Source organism: Hyperolius riggenbachi, chromosome 11 (assembly GCF_040937935.1).
Source record: "Hyperolius riggenbachi isolate aHypRig1 chromosome 11, aHypRig1.pri, whole genome shotgun sequence".
Taxonomy (NCBI): Eukaryota; Metazoa; Chordata; class Amphibia; order Anura; family Hyperoliidae; genus Hyperolius; species Hyperolius riggenbachi.
Window position 1 is genome coordinate 142,470,167 of NC_090656.1, and position 16,472 is coordinate 142,486,638.

At 45.8% G+C, this 16,472-nt stretch overlaps 1 protein-coding gene across 2 annotated transcripts in view; it reads left to right on the plus strand.

Annotated features, from left to right (window-relative positions):
* Nucleotides 1-10,500, plus strand: part of LOC137538816 (ribosomal protein S6 kinase alpha-5-like) — a 332,016-nt gene extending 321,516 nt beyond the window's left edge. For both annotated transcript variants that reach the window (XR_011024887.1, XR_011024886.1), the window contains 3 exons: nucleotides 8,838-8,863; nucleotides 8,985-9,108; nucleotides 10,331-10,500. The gene's annotated coding sequence lies outside the window, so the exon portion shown is untranslated. The remainder of the gene's footprint in view (nucleotides 1-8,837; nucleotides 8,864-8,984; nucleotides 9,109-10,330) is intronic.
* The last annotated feature ends 5,972 nt before the right edge of the window (nucleotides 10,501-16,472 follow it).

Here is a 16,472-nt window from a genome sequence, read left to right on the forward strand (position 1 = left end):
CTGGCTGTTTGTTCACACTTTTTCTGGTGGCTGTCTGCAATTTCCATCATAGCCTGTATCACATACAGATCTGTTTGAAGTTGCAGGAAATAAGACCACCCCTATTACTTAATTAGCATATTGTCTGCCAGCTGACTAGGCCTTCCTTCCTGATTACACATTGCTAATGCTATAGCTATGTGTATATGAGGAGAAGCACCTTGTCGGTTCGACAAGTCGGTTCGCTTTCTAAGGGCAGTTTTCAAAGGGCACAAACGAATTTACCAGAATTCACCAGTAATTCAACAGAAATAAGCACCACATCAAGGTAACATTAACTTTGTTGTAACTTCCCTGTACTGCTTCTCACTATTGCTGTCTAACTTGATCATCTCTGCCCTTAATTCTGAACTGCACAGCCTACAAGCCACCCCACCAAATAAAAACAAACTGCACTGATAAACGACTAAACGTTGCTCCATTGCCCTAGGTAAGCCCACCACCAAGTATCCTCCAACCTCTGCTACACCATTTTCCCTACCTATTTTCACCACCACTCCCAGTGCAACAGTATGTATCCCCAACACATCATTATGCGTACCCCCCTCATACCTCCTCCTCTTTCCCTTAATCACCCGCCCTATTGGTGCCTCATGTTCTGGCTCCATCTGCTCCTCCCCCTGGTCCCTTGTCCACTGCTCACCACACATCCTAACCCCAGGCCCACTCCGGTCTCCCAGCCCCCCCATTCCCCTCCTCTTACTTCCCCCCTCCCCCACCACAACCAAATTCACCCACCAAGCCCCTCTCCCCGCCGCACCTCCCACCCTCCCCATACCCACGAACATTCTCGCCCCAATCTCATTCCCATCCGCCCCATACTCAGACAATCTCTCCCTCTATCTGGCGCTCTCTGGAATGCCAGATCTATCCGCAACAAGCTTACAACTATCCATGACCTCTTTATCTCAAAAACCCTCACCTTTCTTGCCCTTACTGAGACCTGGCTCACCCCCTCTGACCTGCCTGCAGCTGCAGCCCTATCCTACGGGGGTCTACACCTCAGCCATACCCCAAGACCAGATAACAGGCCTGGGGGAGGGGTGGGCCTACTCCTCTCCCCATCCTGCACCTTCCGTGTCCTTAACCCTCCCCCTTCTCTTTACTTTACCTCCTTTGAGGCCCATGTTATCCGCCTCTACCATCCCCTCCCAGCCATTATTGCAGTCCTATACCGCCCCCCCCTCCAGTACTATATCGCACTTCCTAGAAAACCTTGCCTCCTGGCTCCCACACATCCTGTCCTCCGACCTCCCAACAATCATCCTCGGAGACTTTAACATTCCAATTGATGAGCCTACCACCTCTGCAGCCACTCAGCTTCTCTCACTCACCAACTCCCTTGGTCTCACTCAGCATACTAACGCCACAACCCACAGTGCTGGTAATACCTTGGACCTAATTTTCTCCAAAGCCATCGCACTTACCACCCTGGACATTACACCATTCCCCATCTCCGACCACCACCTCATCACCTTCACCCTCACTCCATCCAGCACCCCCTGTCCCCCTCCCCAAACTGGACGTTGGCAGAGAGATCTGCGCAACCTTGACCCCAATGTACTAGCCACACCCCTCCACTCTCTCTCTCCTCCTCCCTCCCCAGCCTAACCTGCCCCAACGAAGCGGCAGCTCAATACAACAGTAACCTCTCTGCAGCCTTAGACCATGCGGCTCCCCTGACCTTTCGTACCAACAGTCGCCCCAACCCCCAACCTTGGCACACTGCCCTCACAAGAAAACTACAAAATGAGACACGAGCTGCAGAACGCAAATGGAGGAAATCCCGCAACAATGATTTCCTGGGATACAAGACCAAGTTGCAGACGTACCATGCTGCCCTCGCTGATAGTAAACAGATATACTTCACTCACTTGATCGCTACCCAAGCCTCCAACCCACGTCGTCTTTTTGCCACCTTCAATGCCCTACTTAACCCCACACCTCCCCCCCAACCTCCACCCTCTCAGCCACTGACCTATCAAATTACTTTATCAACAAAATTACAACCATCCGGAGGGATATTTCTCTCCTCCACTCTATCGCCCCCGCCTCCCCACCACATCCGACTCCTTCCTCTTTCTCCTCCCTTACCTCCTTCAATCCTGTCACGGTGGAGGAAGTCAACCAGCTGCTGGCAACTTCACCTGCCACTTCCTGCCCCCTAGATCCGGTCCCATCTGATTCTCTGCGCCCACATTTTTCTGATCTGGCCCCTGTCCTCACCCATCTGTTCAACCTCTCCTTCTCCACCGGCATCTTCCCCTCCGTATTCAAACAGGCCACTGTGCTTCCCCTACTAAAGAAATCTTCACTTGACCCTGCTCTGCCATCCAACTACCGCCCAATCTCTCTCCTCCCTTTTGCCTCAAAAATTCTTGAACGCCTGGCCCACCAATGCCTGACCAACTTCCTTAACTCCAACTCCCTTCTCGATCCCCTGCAATCTGGTTTTCGCACAGCCCATTCTACAGAAACCGCCCTCACCAAAGTGGTAAATGACCTCGCCCTTGCCAAAGCCGAAGGTAAATACTCCATCCTGCTCCTCCTGGACCTCTCCTCGGCATTTGACACTGTCGACCACTCCCTCCTCCTCCACTCCCTGCAGCTAATGGGCATTCAGGACCTAGCCTTAGCCTGGATCTCCTCCTACCTCTCCAACCGCTCCTTTACAACATTTTTCAATGGCTCCTCATCCACTCCTACACCCCTCTCAGTTGGTGTTCCTCAAGGTTCCGTCCTAGGACCCCTACTGTTCTCACTCTATACTGCCTCAATTGGCAAAATCATCTCCTCCATGGGCTTCAATTACCACCTGTATGCCGACGACACCCAGATATATCTCCACACCCCAGACCTCTCCTCCTCTACCATGGACAAAGTCTCTGCCTGCCTCACATCCATTTCCTCCTGGATGGCTGCCAGGTACCTGAAGCTTAATTTGGACAAGACTGAGCTTCTAATATTCCCACCCCGCACAGCTGCACCCCTCCCAGATCTGCACGTCACTATTGAAAATACTATAATCCACCCTACCTCCCAAGCCCGCTGTCTAGGCGTTACTCTGGACTCTGAACTTTCCTTTACCACCCACATCCAAGGTATTGCCAGATCATGCAACTTCCACCTCCGCAACATCTCCAAGATCCGCTCCTACCTGTCCCCTGACACTAAACTCCTTATCCACGCCCTTGTCATCTCCCGCCTAGACTACTGCAATTCTCTTTTATCTGGCCTCCCCTCTAACCGTACTGACCCACTTAAATTGGTAATGAATGCGGCAGCCAGACTGATACATTCTTCTCACCGCAGCGCCTCTACAACTCCGCTCTGTAAAGCACTACACTGGCTCCCCATCAGCTTTAGGATCAATTTCAAAATCCTGTGCTTTGCCTACAAATCAGTGCACAAGACCTGCCCAACCTACATCTCTGATCTGGTCCACAGGCACATACCAGCCCGCCCCCTCCGATCCTCCAATGACCTGCGCCTAGTCGCACCACGCATAACTCAGTCACACGCACGATTGCAGGACTTCACCAGGGCCGCCCCTACTCTCTGGAACTCTCTCCCACCAGCCGTCAGACTCGCCCCCACCTTTAATTCCTTCAAACAAGCTCTCAAGACTCACCTCTTCACGCTCGCATACCCCCCTACACCAGCACCATAATATGTTCTGTTAGACCCCCTCTCAAAAGACGCACCTATTGTCTCCACCCCACCCTTTAGATTGTAAGCCTCCGGCAGGGCCCTCCTCCCTGACGTATCCAGCTTGATTATGCAATCTTACTCGTAACCACCCCTCTTGTAGACTCGAACAGTCTCTATTTTGACCTATGATACTGTATTGTTATCAAATCATTTGCATGATCTTGTTTTGTTGTGAGTTTCCGTATGTTCTACCTGTATGTTAACCCATTTATCTATTGTGCAGCGCTGCGTAAGATGTTGGCGCTTTATAAATACAATAAATAATAATAATATGTATTTGTGATTGGAAAGTCTTTATTTCAAGGTATACATTGTTCCTGCTTCCAAGGGACTCTTATGCCCTGTTTCCACTTGTGCGCAGCATGCGTCTTGCGAGACGCAATGCCTGCACAGCTACTCATGTTTTGCAGCAGATTCCTTCTAGCCACACTGCACGGCTATGGGATTTGGACGGTGACACAAGCAATTATGCTGCATGACTTACCCCCCCCCCCCCCCGCCATGAATTCGGATGCTCTGCCTAGTTCTATAGGCTGCCAAATTCCATCCGAATTCATGGTCAAGGAATCGGCCCGTTTTCGCACAAATGGAAACTTGGCCTTAGGCCTCTGTTCCATAGACTGCGCTCAGCATGCAGCTACCAGGCAGTGACCAGTTGTGAGTTTGAGAGGTATTTCACTGCCTATCAACGGTCTGTGGAAAAGAGGTGTTAGTGAGAGGGAGATGGTGGCTGCCATATTTCCATTTAAGCAATATTAGTTACCTGGAAATCCTGAGCTTTGGCTACAGTAGCGTCTGAATTGCACACCTGAAATAAGCATTCCACTAGTTCAGCGATCTGCAAACTTGGCTCTCCAGCTGTTATGGAACTACAAGTCCCACAATGCATTTGCCTTTATGAATCATGACTGTGGCTGTCAGTGCATTGTGGGACTTGTAGTTCCTTAACAGCTGGAGAGCCAAGTTTGCAGATCACTGCACTAGTTCAGTCAAGGTACCTGATCTGCATGCTTGCTAAGGCTCTATGGCTAAAAGCATTATGCCTGGTACACACCATGCAATGTACCATTAGACAGGTCTAACCAATTATTTCTGACAGGTACGTCGTTCAGATATCCAATCGTTTTTCTGATGTAATCTATACAGAATTGATCTGAAAAACAAATTCATGTAATCATCTGACTGCAAATTGCACAGTGTTTACCAGGCATTAGAAACGGGATTAGTTGACAGCCATCTGAATTGCTTAACCACTTAACAACCGCCTAACGCCAATAGGCGTCGGCAGGTCGAAGTGGTGTTACCATGGAAACGTTCAATGTCAGTTCACGGAGGGTGTCTCTGTGAACAGCCTGCGAGCCTCCGATCGCGGCACGCAGGCTAAATGTAAACCCGTGGGGAAGAAATCCCCTGTTTACATAATACTGCGCTGTTGCGCAGCAGCGCCGTAAAGGAGATCGGCTATCCCCGGCCTGATTGGCCGGGGATCGCCGGCATCTGATAGGCTGAAGCAGAGGGAGGGCGGAAATCGCTGCGGAGGGTGGCTTTGAGGAGCCCCACCCTGCTAACAACAAGTAGCCAGCGGTGATCAGACCCCCTCCCCCCCCAGCAGGACACCCCCCTAGTGGGGGGGGGGGGGAGAGTCTAGTCGCCCTGTGGGCTGGAGAGCCCGCTCAGCACAGATCACCGCAAATGAGCCCGGTCCTCAAGTGGTTAAAGGAAACCTCAGGCAAATGATCCTCATGAGATACTTGCCTGGGGCTTCCTCCAGCTCCTTGCAGCTGACATGGTCCACACTGACCGCTCCATTTGCAGTCCCTGCATGGTGCAGAGGCTGAACTCTACTGCGCCGCTGTCAAAGTCCAGTCTGCGGCCTACTGCGCTTGCGCAGTACACTGTGGACGGCATGGGCTTGTTGACAGCCTGCTCCATGCAGGTGCTGTGAGGACAGCCTCGGTTGGCCTCTGCACTGTTCATGGGCGGCTGCGAATGGAGCTGTCAGTGTGGAACATGTCAGCTGTAAGGGGCTGGAGGAAGCCACAGGTAACTAGTTCATGGGGAGGCTCATTTGCCTGATTCCTTTAAAGTGAATATGAGAGGAGTGATCTGGAGGCTGCTATAGCGCCACTATCACGTGGGCTGGAGTGTTCTGCGAAGTAGAACACTTCAGCCCACTTGCAAGTGAAAGCAGTGCAGTAGAGAATGGCTTTGTGAGGTCAGCTTCTGCACTGGAGGGGGCTGGGAGTGGAGCTGCGACAAGGGAAGTGTTGGCTGGAGAAAGCCCCAGGTAAGTAGAGCTTCATTACATTAACTTGCCTGACACTTCATTTAAAAAGTAATATGTTGGCCCCATATCCCTCTATTCAAGCTTTTTTTTAGCCTTTAAAAATGACATGGAGGCAGCCATATTTCTAAAGCGTGCAAATTGCATGGCGCGCCTGCTGATTCCCCTGCCTCTAATACTATAGACCCATAATTTAAAAGGGAAAAATTGAAACTTTCATATCGCTTCTGGTGTCCTTTTAGAGGACCTCTAATTGAAGGATATGGAGGCTGCTATAGTTTAACACCAGTTGCCTGGCGTTTGATCTCTTTGGCTGCTGCAGTAGTGTCTGAACCACATGCCTTAAACAAGCATGGGGCTAATCTTCTCGAATTCCTAGTGATAGGTCCAGGATTGTGTTTTACATTTTTAAAAGCTGGTTAACAAATGCTGGCTCATGCAAAATGTTTTGTGCTTGGGTCCAGCTAAAGAACAAGTCAGTCTTAAAGGACCACTATCACAAAGTAGGCAGTTAAAATCTGGCAGAACCGACAGGTTGTGGGCCAGTCAATCTCCTTAAGGAAATGCTATTGAAAATAAAACCGAATCCCCCTAACTGCCAAACTAGTAAGATACTAGCCAGTCTCCCTACTCACTTGCACGCTATTTTGTCAGACTTTGCAATTGCTGTTAAGGAAATGCTATTGAAAAGAGTCTGACAAAATGGCGTGCAAGTGAGTAGGGAGGCTGGCTAGTATCTTATTATTTTGGCAGTTAATCTGCTGTTGAAAACAAAACCCTGAGGAGATGTGACTGGCCCAAAACCTGTCCATTCTGTCAGAATAACTGCCTACTTTTTTGCAGTTGGTGGTCCTTGAAGTCTTCCAAAACTGCTTTTCTGAGAAGTTTCCCCTATAGAAGCAAAATGATTAATTCCCCAAATATAAAGTAAGCAGTGAATCTAAACTGCAGAGGCAAAGTGGTGGACAGAATAGTGGCATGTGAACAGCTGCTTTTGGCTCTGTACTGCTTGGGGCAATACAAAGCTGATATAAATGCAGTCTAGTATTTGGACTATATTCTGAAGTGATGCTGAGACTTGTGTATACTAGGTAGGTAACTTACCCTGATTGGTGTATGCTGCCTACAATTGGGCAAGACAAAACCTTTTTATATTGTGCTTTCCTCCTGGCAGACTCAAATATCTTTAGCTGCAGCCATTAAGGTGTGCGCAGTAGCAGTGTTGGGGAGTGTAGCCCAAGTTGCTGACTTACTGAGTAGGGAGAGCTGAGATCAAACCTTGGTCTCCTGTGGCAGGGCTCTTTACTGTTACTGTCCATCCACTGCCATTAAAGCTGACCTCCGCTGTAAAGGAAGAGCTAGAATGACGCTACTATTCCATTTTTATTTTCTTTTACACTGGCAGCACTGGAATTTTACATGCGGGATAGATCCTGATAGGCTAGCTTAGTACAGGTAGCAGAGTACCTGAGGCCACACCTACTAGGCTGCTTTGAGCACCCCCTCTCCAATATAGGACACTATCTTGGCAGTCTTTTGTAAAGGCCGGAGACTTGTAGCTGTTTTACAGTATCTGCTGCCTGAGCTGATTGTGGCTAGTTTTACACAACTGCTATTGCTCGAAATTGAAAAGTATATGTATAAAATGTACTTTTGTAACAGGATTTTTACAAACTACTGGTCCGTCAGACCCTCCTGTGGGGCAGTCGTTCTGCCAACAGTAGCACGTGAGTACAGGCTGCCAGCAGACTGGTAACACTGGTTTTTGACCTTCCTGTACTCGCGTGCTACTGTCGACAGAGCAATCGCTCCACAGGAGAGAATGACGGACCCATTGTTTGTAAAAATGTGGCATGTACGTGTCTTTACACCCCATCATAAAGTTGATGGATTGGCAACATTTTTTACTGTCCACTGTAAAACATGGGAGGAAACCTTTTTAAAGTAGAATTTCATAGTAATCTGATACTAAATTAAGCTTAAACTCCCCAGGTCCCAACTATGTACCTGTGATTTCACCTATATCAGGATTTGTCAAACTAGTTGTCGAGGTCCTTTAAATACACTACTGAAGAAGTTTTATAGTAAATTCCAAAGGGGAACTTCAGCCTAAACAAACATACTGTCATTAAGTTACATTGGTTATGTTAATTAGAATAGATAGGTAATATAATCTCCTACCCACCCTGTTTTAAAAGAACAGGCAAATGTTTGTGATTCATGGGGGCTGCCATCTTTGTCATGGGGGCAGCCATCTTTTTGGTTGAAAGGAGGTGACCAGGAGCAGGAGACAGTTCCAACTGTCCTGTGTCCGGATTACCCCTCCCAGCTGCACACGCTAGGCTTCAAATGTCAAATTCAAAATGTAAAAAAAAATAAAAAAAAATTGCACCAAAACAGCAGAACAAGAACATCAGAAATCCCATCATGCTTTGCACAACATCAGGGGAAAAAAGCCCGGGCAGTTTTCTTCTGTGCAGCTAAAAATGAGGCTTGTATAAGAGAAACAAAGTTCTGATGCTGTGAAACTGTTAAAGAAACACCAAGCCTTTTCAGTGCTGCTGAGTCGATTTTTAGTCTGGAGGTTCACTTTAATTCTGAGAGAAACTTGTAAGTAGGTGAACATATGTATATTAAGCAATGGGGAACACAATGATGAATCATCCATTATACCCTGAGCCGGCACAAGTGTTGGCTATGACAAGGATTGTCGCTATTCTGATGAGACTCCCACCTTGTAACCAATAAGTATAAAGACTTCTCATATTTAACACATGCATGCATGTTTGTTTGTTTTTTATAGGTTTTACTGGATCTTAACAGTGTAAGGTAATTTTTTTTTCTTAGTAATTACAGGAGCTTTTACACAGTTCAAGCTGAAATTGCACATCACATTTTACTAAGCTGTCTACTTTTTAACACACTTCATAATTGTGCCGTCACATTATAGGTCATTCCTCAAGCCAAATATGCCAGAGTTCTCTAAAACAGGCCACAGCTTCTCCAGCACCCAGGCATTCGGAGTCCTATGTAGCAAGTGCTTATGGGAGCTCAGTCTGAGGAAGCATTACCAGGTGAGATATTAGAGGCAAGGAGGTGGAGAGGGGGGTGGAGATGCAGAGCAGCTTGCCTGTGTACTGACAGCAGAATATGATCTTCTCTGATCTTCTTCACTGCACTTGGGATTTAGAAATTCTGTGTGCACTTTTGTCACTGGAGTCCCCAGTAGGGCTCTTGACATTAAGCTGGATAGAAAAGAATTAAGTGGAATATCACTAACTTGGGCTAGCCAAATGAATGGGCTTGCACAGTGCTCTTAATTGGATGCATTTTAGTTGCATTCCCGGAGTTTTGCTTCAAATGCATTAACTGTTGGCTTGGCTAAGATCAAGTGTAGTATTTGTTCTTGAGGTTTTTGGGGGACCTGGAGGGATGGCACTGTGGCAGGGTGTCCCTTCTTGTCGTAACTCCCCAGAGGCTGATTGAATGGATCTATACCATGGTCGAAGCTGAATGGCTGAGGGCTTTGCCTAGGCGTACTGCCCCTGGAAGTGGCGCTCCAGGTGCACCTGAGAAAACCTGGGATGTGGCAGATCCCAGGCCGAAGTAGGGTGCTTTGGTCTGTACTGCCCATATGCATAGCCGACTAACGCAGCTCCCCGGGCCTTTTGGCTAGGGAGAGTGCGGAATTTTTATCACTCCGGCCGCAAGGTCGGGGCCAGCTTGCTGGCACCCGGGGACTCGTCCCCTGGGGACTTCGGTTCCCACCTGGCTCCCTCTAGGGGGAGCCACGGACCATGTGGATGGCTACATGGCCCAGGCCCTGTGGGCAACCACAGGGCAGTCCAGGGTCCTCCAGCCCTTCGGGTGTTGGAGGATGCCGCCAGTGTCCTCCAACTCTCGGGTTGGAGGACGCTTAGTACCCCCAGCGCCGATGGCAAAGGGGGATAAGTTCCCTTCGGGGAACACCGGAAGGGCCCTGCTGTATTGTGGGGCCCGTGGCTACTCGTGCACGTTTTGTGGGGGTGCTTTAGGGCACTCACGCTTTTTCCGTGCAAGGGGCTAATAGCCTTGCTTACCCGGGACTCCTGTTGCATGCAACAGGAGCCAAGAAAGCTTAAAAAAAAAACAAAAAAAAAACTGTTGGCTTTAATCACTTAATGCTGTGGATTGAAGGGTTCATATGTGTGCATGTTGGGCAAACAGGATTGTTAACCTACATAATGATTTACATTTTTATGCTCTGCCTCGGTGTCTGAGCCCACTATTTAATTTGTCATTTCTTTTTTTTCCTAGTGAAATTATGTTGAAGTTGATGTGGTACACGTGTTCCAAATGTGTGGTCAAGTTCATCAGATGACATTCAGATTAGACCATGTCAGAAAAGATTAATTTGTAACATTCTGAGGAGAAAATGGAAGACTGAAACCAGTTGTGGCAGGGTTAGTCAGAGAACCTCCCCCCCCCCCCCCCCCCCCTTTCAAGGTGTAATGGTTTTAAATAAAATTGTGTAAATTCAATGTGTCTTGTGGTCTTATCTGCTTGAAATGGTAGCAGCCATTTGTTTGAACTGGACAGGAGAGGGGGCAGAGCGGAGATTTTTGCCTACCTCTGCTGGACTTGTCTCTCCCTCATTCAGGGCTCTGGGCGCAGGCAGACTAGTTTCACAGGTGAGCGATGCCCGCTCAGCCCTGGTCACCCATGTGGTTTCTCCCTATCCCAGCCAAGCAGATAGCGGGCAGCAGAAAATTAGAAGCGTGCCGCCCGCTCCCCCGATGCATGCTGCTGCTACATTACAAGTTGCAGCGCTGCGTGCAAGCATGAGTACAGCAGTGGGCAGGAAGAGCAGAATGGACCTTGCGTTTGTGATTAGCCGCCCTCAGCCTGCCTTGTCTGTCACTGTAGTTGCAGCCGCCGGATCATGACGCAAGTGGGTGGGGTGAGCGGTGCTGTAATGGGGCATCACACACTGAGGTTTTTATGAAGGACAATTTAAACCCCGCCTTTGTCCAATCAGGCGCCTGTAGGCTCGTGCCTTATGGTAAATCCGGCCCTGAATAATGTACAAATTAGCAACCCTGGGGAAATGAAGAATAATGTGAACATAAACAAGAGGATGCAGCATTTCCACTTTGCAATCCCCAATCAAAGTATCGTCACGGTCCTATGGGATTGTATACACTCCCAGGTATCTTTGTCCCTTATTAGCGATGACACTCCAGGTAGCTTTTGGAGCACAGTACAGGCTACTTCCACTTGTAGTGCAGCGGGCCTATTCACTGCAAAACTAAGAGTGGAGTGCATCAGAGCCACATTGGCTGCATTTTAACCACTTTGCATCCACCAGACCTTGTTTCCCACTTATGGACCAGAGCAGTTTTGACAGTTTAGCTATGTCCTTATTTAAAGGGACTTCGAGCAGTGCAGAAACTATGGAAAGATGCATACCATTTTGAAGCCTTCTCTTTCCAACAATATATAAACCGCCGCCCTACGCCTTTTAGTTTTCGCGATCAAAATCGCGGCAAACGCAATTTTGATCGGAAAAATAGCAAACTAAAAGGTTTATGTGTCGTTGGAAAGAGGAGAAAGAGAGCTTCAAAATGGTATGCATCTTTCCATAGTTACATGTTTCACACAGGATGACTTTTCCCCAAAGTCGGCAGCTCCATTCAGCTGCCGGCTTTGGGGAAAAGTCATCCTGTGTAATACAAGCAACTATGGAAAGATGCATACCAATTTGAAGCTTTCTCCTCTTAGCAAACTAAAAGGTGTAGGGCAGCGGTTTATATATCGTTGGAAAGAGGAGAAAGAGCTTCAAAATGGTATGCATCTTTCCATAGTTTCTGCACTGCTCGGAGTCCCTTTAATCAAATTTTATCCCTACTTATGACACAGAAACAAAATAAATATTTTTCAAAACTGCTTTCACTGTATGCCATTTTTTCCCTCGAACAATTTTGTTTCCTATGAATTTTAATGGAAAAACAAGGTAAAAAATAGAAAAAAACACTTTTTACAAATTCAATTTTAAAAATAAAAAGTGCTACTGTAGATAAAAATTAGATTATGTTCAGGTCACAATTTATGGTGAAGATATTTGATTCTGAAATAATGCTACAGAGTAGTTTTCACTATGAATTGAGAAAATAAAGGTATTTTAATGGTAAAAAACAATCTCATTAGCTCAGGGAACCTATATTCCCATTCACCAATTAGTGCTGCATCAGATAGTGCCAGAAATGTGCACAGGAGCAAGCCCAATCCTGCACAGCTTTGCTTCTGCTACAAGACGTACATCTACTGACTCGTGGCTTAGATGAAGTCAGAAGATGTAGATATACTGTAGTGGATAAAGTGGTTAATGAGACTTCATGATTGGCTTAAGTGGGAGCAGAAAGTTTTGCAGTACATGTGCGGCAAGTCTTACCCACAGAGGTATTGGAACCACTCACTGGAAGCAAGTGGCTGCCTCTATTCAGTGACTGCTGCAATTTTTTTAAAGAGAATCTGTATTGTTAAAATCGCTCAAAAGTAAACATACCAGTGCGTTAGGGGACATCTCCTATTACCCTCTGTCACAATTTCGCCGCTCCTCGCCGCATTAAAAGTGGTTAAAAACAGTTTTAAAAAGTTTGTTTGTAAACAAACAAAATGGCCACCAAAACAGGAAGTAGGTTGATGTACAGTATGTCCACACATAGAAAATACATCCATACATAAGCAGGCTGTATACAGCATTCCTTTTGAATCTCACGAGATCATTTGTGTGTTTCTTTCCCCCATGCACTGAAGTTTCAGGCTGCTCTTTTCCTCTTGCAAACAGCTTTGCCCTTGTTTGTAATTCCTCAGTATGTGAAAGCCCAGCCAGCTCAGAGGATGATTTATCCAGCTGATTAGAGCAGCTTCTCTCTTCTCTCTTATCTAAATAACACACAGGCAGTGTGCATAGAGGGGCCAGAAAGGGTGAGTTCATAGCAGAACCACAACACTGAAGAACTTGGCAGCCTTCCAGACACAGGCCGACAAGTCTGACAGGGGAAAGATACATTGATTTATTACAGAGACTGTCATAGTAGAAAGTGCTGCAGTTAGCCAGAACACATTAGAATAGCTGTTGGAACATGTAGAATGATAAAAAACAGGATGCAATTTTTGTTACGGAGTCTCTTTAAGGAGCCCTGGATACTGTATTAGTTATTTGACCAGCCTGGCTATGCAGCCCTAAGGTATACTTGCCTTGTAGTCCAAATGTGCTTGTACTGTACCTCCGGTGGGAGGACAGAGTTGGTCCTTGTCCTAGAAATGGCCCAGCATGCCCTCATACATTCTCTGCTGCAAATTTCTGATATAGTAAACCACTTTTCCTGGTCCCTTGAGTCTTCTATAAGGAGATTATACTGTACCAGTTGCCTGGCAATCCTGCTGAGCCTCTGTCTAGTATTTTTAGTCATAGACCCTGAACAAGCATGCAGCAGATCAGGTGTTGACACAGTCAGATGCGACTAAGTTTAGCTACATGCTTCTGGTGTGATTTAGACTACTGCAGCCTAATAGACCAGCAGGGCTGCCAGGCAGCTGTTTTGTTTGAAGAAATATGGCAGCCTCCATATTCCTACTTGTCTTAAGAGTGGTTAAAACCTGGAATATCTTACCTCAGGAAGCATTAAAGGGGCATTATGGCGTAAAACTTAAAATATGTGCAAACAAAGTACATTTTTTCCAGAGTAAAATGAGCCATAAATTTTCTTTTATGTTGCTATCACTTACAGTAGGTAGTAGAACTCTGTCAGAATTGACCGGTTTTGGACTAATACATATCTTCATAGGGGATTTTCACCAAGGCTTTTATTCTTTATAAAGATATTCCTTAACCACTTGAGGACCTAGGGCTTTCTACCCCTTAAGGACCGGCCACTTTTTTTCCATTCAGACCACTGCAGCTTTCACGGTTTATTGCTCGCTCATACAACCTACCACCTAAATGAATTTTGGCTCCTTTTCTTGTCACTAATAAAGCTTTCTTTTGGTGCTATTTGATTGCTCCTGCGATTTTTACTTTTTATTATATTCATCAAAAAAGACATGAATTTTGGCAAAAAAATGATTTTTTTAACTTTCTGTGCTGACATTTTTCAAATAAAGTAAAATTTCTGTATACATGCAGCGCGAAAAATGTGGACAAACATGTTTTTGATAAAAAAAAAAACCCATTCAGTGTATATTTATTGGTTTGGGTAAAAGTTATAGCTTTTACAAACTATGGTGCAAAAAGTGAATTTTCCCATTTTCAAGCATCTCTGACTTTTCTGACCCCCTGTCATGTTTCATGAGGGGCTAGAATTCCAGGATAGTATAAATACCCCCCAAATGACCCCATTTTGGAAAGAAGACATCCCAAAGTATTCACTGAGAGGCATAGTGAGTTCATAGAAGATATTAATTTTGTCACAAGTAAGCGGAAAATGACACTTTGTGAGAAAAAAAAAAAAAAAGTTTCCATTTCTTCTAACTTGCGACAAAAAAAAAATGAAATCTGCCACGGACTCACCATGCCCCTCTCTGAATACCTTGAAGGGTCTACTTTCCAAAATGGGATCATTTGTGGGGTGTGTTTACTGTCCTGACATTTTGGGGGGTGCTAAATTGTAAGCACCCCTGTAAAGCCTAAAGGTGCTCATTGGACTTTGGACCCCTTAGCGCAGTTAGGCTGCAAAAAAGTGCCACACGTGGTATTGCCGTACTCAGGAGAAGTAGTATAATGTGTTTTGGGGTGTATTTTTACACATACCCATGCTGGGTGGGAGAAATATCTCTGTAAATGACAATTTGTTAATTTTTTTTTACACACAATTGTCCACTTACAGAGATATTTCTCCCACTCAGCATGGGTATGTGTAAAAATACACCACAAAACACATTATACTACTTCTCCTGAGTACGGCGATACCACATGTGTGGCACTTTTTTGCACCCTAACTGCGCTAAAGGGCCCAAAGTCCAATGAGTACCTTTAGGATTTCACAGGTCATTTTGAGAAATTTCGTTTCAAGACTACTCCTCATGGTTTAGGGCCCCTAAAATGCCAGGGCAGTATAGGAACCCCACAAATGACCCCATTTTAGAAAGAAGACACCCCAAGGTATTCCGTTAGTAGTATGGCGAGTTCATAGAAGATTTTATTTTTTGTCACAAGTTAGCGGAAAATGACACTTTGTGAAAAACACAATTAAAATCAATTTCCGCTAACTTTTGACAAAAAATAAAATCTTCTATGAACTCACCATACTCCTAACGGAATACCTTGGGGTGTCTTCTTTCTAAAATGGGGTCATTTGTGGGGTTCCTATACTGCCCTGGCATTTTAGGGGCCCTAAACCGTGAGGAGTAGTCTTGAAACGAAATTTCTCAAAATGACCTGTGAAATCCTAAAGGTACTCATTGGACTTTAGGCCCTTTAGCGCAGTTAGGGTGCCACACATGTGGTATCGCCATACTCGGGAGAAGTAGTACAATGTGTTTTGGGGTGTATTTTTACACATACCCATGCTGGATGGGAGAAATACCTCTGTAAATGGACAATTGTGTGTAAAAAAATCAAAAGATTGTCATTTACAGAGGTATTTCTCCCACCCAGCATGGGTATGTGTAAAAATACACCCCAAAACATTGTACTACTTCTCCCGAGTACGGCGATACCACATGTGTGGCACTTTTTTTGCACCCTAACTGCACTAAGGGGCCCAAAGTCCAATGAGTACCTTTAGGATTTCACAGGTCATTTTTGTTTCAAGACTACTCCTCACGGTTTAGGGCCCCTAAAATGCCAGGGCAGTATAGGAACCCCACTAATGACCCCATTTTAGAAAGAAGACACCCCAAGGTATTCCGTTAGGAGTATGGTGAGTTCATAGAAGATTTTATTTTTTGTCACAAGTTAGCGGAAAATGACACTTTGTGAAAAAAAACTATTAAAATCAATTTCCGCTAAGTATCATTTTCCGCTAACTTGTGACAAAAAATAAAATCTTCTATGAACTCACCATACTCCGTACGGAATACCTTTGGGTGTCTTCTTTCTAGAATGGGGTCATTTGAAACCAAATGTCGCAAAATGACCTGTGAAATCCTAAAGGTACTCATTGGACTTTGGGCCCCTTAGTGTACTTAGGGTGTAAAAAAGTGCCACACATGTGGTACCGCTGTACTCAGGAGAAGTAGTATAATGCGTTTTGGGGTGTATTTTTACACATACCCATGCTAAGTGGGAGAAATATCTCTGTAAATGACAATTGTTTGATTTTTTTTTACACACAATTGTCCATTTACATAGAAATTTCTCCCACCCAGCATGGGTATGTGTTAAAAATACACCCCAAAACACATTATACTACTTTTCCTGAGTACGGCGGTACCACATGTGTGACACTTTTTTGCA